Source organism: Protomyctophum bolini (genome assembly GCF_963924005.1).
Source record: "Protomyctophum bolini genome assembly, chromosome: 9".
In the NCBI taxonomy this organism is placed as follows: domain Eukaryota; kingdom Metazoa; phylum Chordata; class Actinopteri; order Myctophiformes; family Myctophidae; genus Protomyctophum; species Protomyctophum bolini.
Window position 1 is genome coordinate 1,514,057 of NC_137870.1, and position 3,277 is coordinate 1,517,333.

General features: G+C 42.4%; 1 protein-coding gene across 1 annotated transcript in view; it reads left to right on the forward strand.

Moving 5' to 3' along the window:
- Nucleotides 1-3,277, forward strand: part of LOC308321081 (endothelin-converting enzyme-like 1) — a gene marked incomplete at its 5' end in the record, with an annotated part of 49,247 nt that overhangs the window by 18,514 nt on the left and 27,456 nt on the right.

Here is a 3,277-nt window from a genome sequence, read left to right on the forward strand (position 1 = left end):
GTGTCAGAGAGAGAGAGAGAGAGAGAGAGAGAGAGAGAGAGAGAGAGAGAGAGAGGTTGACAGTGTGTTGTCTCCTATAGATCACTGTGTCAGAGAGAGAGAGAGAGAGAGAGAGAGAGAGAGAGAGAGAGAGAGAGGTTAACAGTGTGTTGTCTCCTATAGATCACTGTGTCAGAGAGAGAGAGAGAGAGAGAGAGAGAGAGAGAGAGAGAGAGAGAGATAGAGAGAGAGGTTAACAGTGTGTTGTCTCCTATAGATCACTGTGTCAGAGAGAGAGAGAGAGAGAGAGAGGTTGACAGTGTGTTGTCTCCTATAGATCACTGTGTCAGAGAGAGAGAGAGAGAGAGAGAGAGAGAGAGAGAGAGAGAGGTTAACAGTGTGTTGTCTCCTATAGATCACTGTGTCAGAGAGAGAGAGAGAGAGAGAGAGAGAGAGGTTGACAGTGTGTTGTCTCCTATAGATCACTGTGTCAGAGAGAGAGAGAGAGAGAGAGAGAGAGAGAGGTTGACAGTGTGTTGTCTCCTATAGATCACTGTGTCAGAGAGAGAGAGAGAGAGAGAGAGAGAGAGAGAGAGGTTGACAGTGTGTTGTCTCCTATAGATCACTGTGTCAGAGAGAGAGAGAGAGAGAGAGAGAGAGGGAGAGAGAGGTTAACAGTGTGTTGTCTCCTATAGATCACTGTGTCAGAGAGAGAGAGAGAGAGAGAGAGAGAGAGAGAGAGGTTAACAGTGTGTTGTCTCCTATAGATCACTGTGTCAGAGAGAGAGAGAGAGAGAGAGAGAGGTTAACAGTGTGTTGTCTCCTATAGATCACTGTGTCAGAGAGAGAGAGAGAGAGAGAGAGAGAGAGAGAGAGAGAGAGAGAGAGGTTGACAGTGTGTTGTCTCCTTTAGATCACTGTGTCAGAGAGAGAGAGAGAGAGAGAGAGAGAGAGGTTGACAGTGTGTTGTCTCCTATAGATCACTGTGTCAGAGAGAGAGAGAGAGAGAGAGAGGGAGAGAGAGGTTAACAGTGTGTTGTCTCCTATAGATCACTGTGTCAGAGAGAGAGAGAGAGAGAGAGAGAGAGAGGTTAACAGTGTGTTGTCTCCTATAGATCACTGTGTCAGAGAGAGAGAGAGAGATAGAGAGAGAGAGAGAGAGAGAGAGAGAGATAGAGAGAGAGGTTAACAGTGTGTTGTCTCCTATAGATCACTGTGTCAGAGAGAGAGAGAGAGAGAGAGAGAGAGAGAGAGGTTAACAGTGTGTTGTCTCCTATAGATCACTGTGTCAGAGAGAGAGAGAGAGAGAGAGAGAGAGAGAGAGAGAGAGAGGTTAACAGTGTGTTGTCTCCTATAGATCACTGTGTCAGAGAGAGAGAGAGAGAGAGAGAGAGAGAGAGGTTAATGAGGGCCTGCTATTCCAAATTTTAAAAAGTGGTGTGGGGGGGAAAACATATGATATTATTAAAACAATGTATCAAAATAATAAATGTGCAGTAAAAATTGGCAACAAAAGAACAGATTTCTTCCCCCAAAGTAGAGGAGTAATGCAGGGCAACAATCTAAGTCCAACCCTGTTCAACATTTATATAAATGAATTGGCAAAATCACTGGAGGATTCATCAGCACCTGGCCTTACCCTCGGGAACAAAGAGATTAAATGCTTGCTGTTTGCAGATGATCTGGTGCTGCTGTCCAACTGTAAAGAAGGACTACAGCAGCTCCTAGATCATTTGCAACACTTCTGTCAAACCTGGGCCCTGAAAGTCAATATGAAAAAGACAAAAGTCATGGTTTTCCAGAAACGGTCCAGATGTCAGGGAAGCAGATACCCATTTTTACTTGGCTGCACCAACATAGAACACACACACACATACACATACCTGGGGTTAAAAATTAGTTCCACAGGGAATTTTAACATGGCTGTGAATGACCTGAGGGAAAAAGCAAGAAGGGCTTTCTATATGATTAGAAAATCTATCAAAATTAACATTCCAATTCGAATTTGGCTGAAGATTTTCAAATCAATTATTGAGCCAATTGCCCTGTATGGTAGTGAAGTGTGGGGTCCCCTGGCAAATCAGGAATTTTCTAATTGGGACAAACATCCAATTGAGACTATTCACACAGAATTTTGTAAATATATATTAAAAACTCAAAGAAAAACTCCAAATAATGCATGCAGAGCGGAACTTGGCCAATTCCCTCTCCTAATTAACATCCAGAAAAGAGTATTAAAATTCCATAAGCACCTTCAAAATAGTGACCCCACCTCCTACCATCACCAGGCCTTAAAATGCCAAGAGGAGAACATGAGCAGGAGTCCCCTCAGTCAGCTGGTCCTGAGTCTTACCCCCACAACCCTGACTAAAACAACCTCCACTAACCAAATTATCAAAATACAACAAGAACATTATATCACATATTGGAAAAACACAACAAAAACCCAAAGTAAATTAGAATGCTATTTGGCCCTCAACCGAGAATACACAGTGGCAAACTACCTGACCACTGTTACTGATCCAACACTGAGGAAGATGTTGACTATGTACAGACTCAGCGACCACCGCCTGGCAATAGAAACAGGCAGACACAGACAGAACTGGCTGCCTAGAGAAGAAAGACTGTGTTCACTCTGCTCTCAAGGGGAGGTGGAGACGGAACTACACTTTCTGTTACAATGCGACAAGTATAAAGACATCAGAGAATCATTCTTCCCTAAATTTAAAGAAAAATATAAAGAATTTGAATCCACCATTAATAACTCATCACTCCAATATGTTCTGGGAGAACAGTCCAAATGCACAGTTTTGGCAGCAAAATATGTATGGAGTTGTCATCAACTGAGGGACAGCCAGTGGACAGAAGAGACAGGTATATCTGTCTGAACAGGGTCATTAAGTTGCTGTTATGTTTATGTTTATGTCTGTTAATTTATTTTCATTGTTACTGTATTGTTTGTTGTTCATTATTGTTGGATGTTTATTGACTTTTGTTTTGTTGTATGTACGCTTTGGCAATGTAAAACATATTTATCATGCCAATAAAGCCTTTTGAAATTGAAATTGAAATTGAATTGAGAGGTTAACAGTGTGTTGTCTCCTATAGATCACTGTGTCAGAGAGAGAGAGAGAGAGAGAGAGAGAGAGAGAGAGGTTAACAGTGTGTTGTCTCCTATAGATCACTGTGTCAGAGAGAGAGAGAGAGAGAGAGGTTAACAGTGTGTTGTCTCCTATAGATCACTGTGTCAGAGAGAGAGGGAGAGAGAGAGAGAGGGAGAGAGAGGTTAACAGTGTGT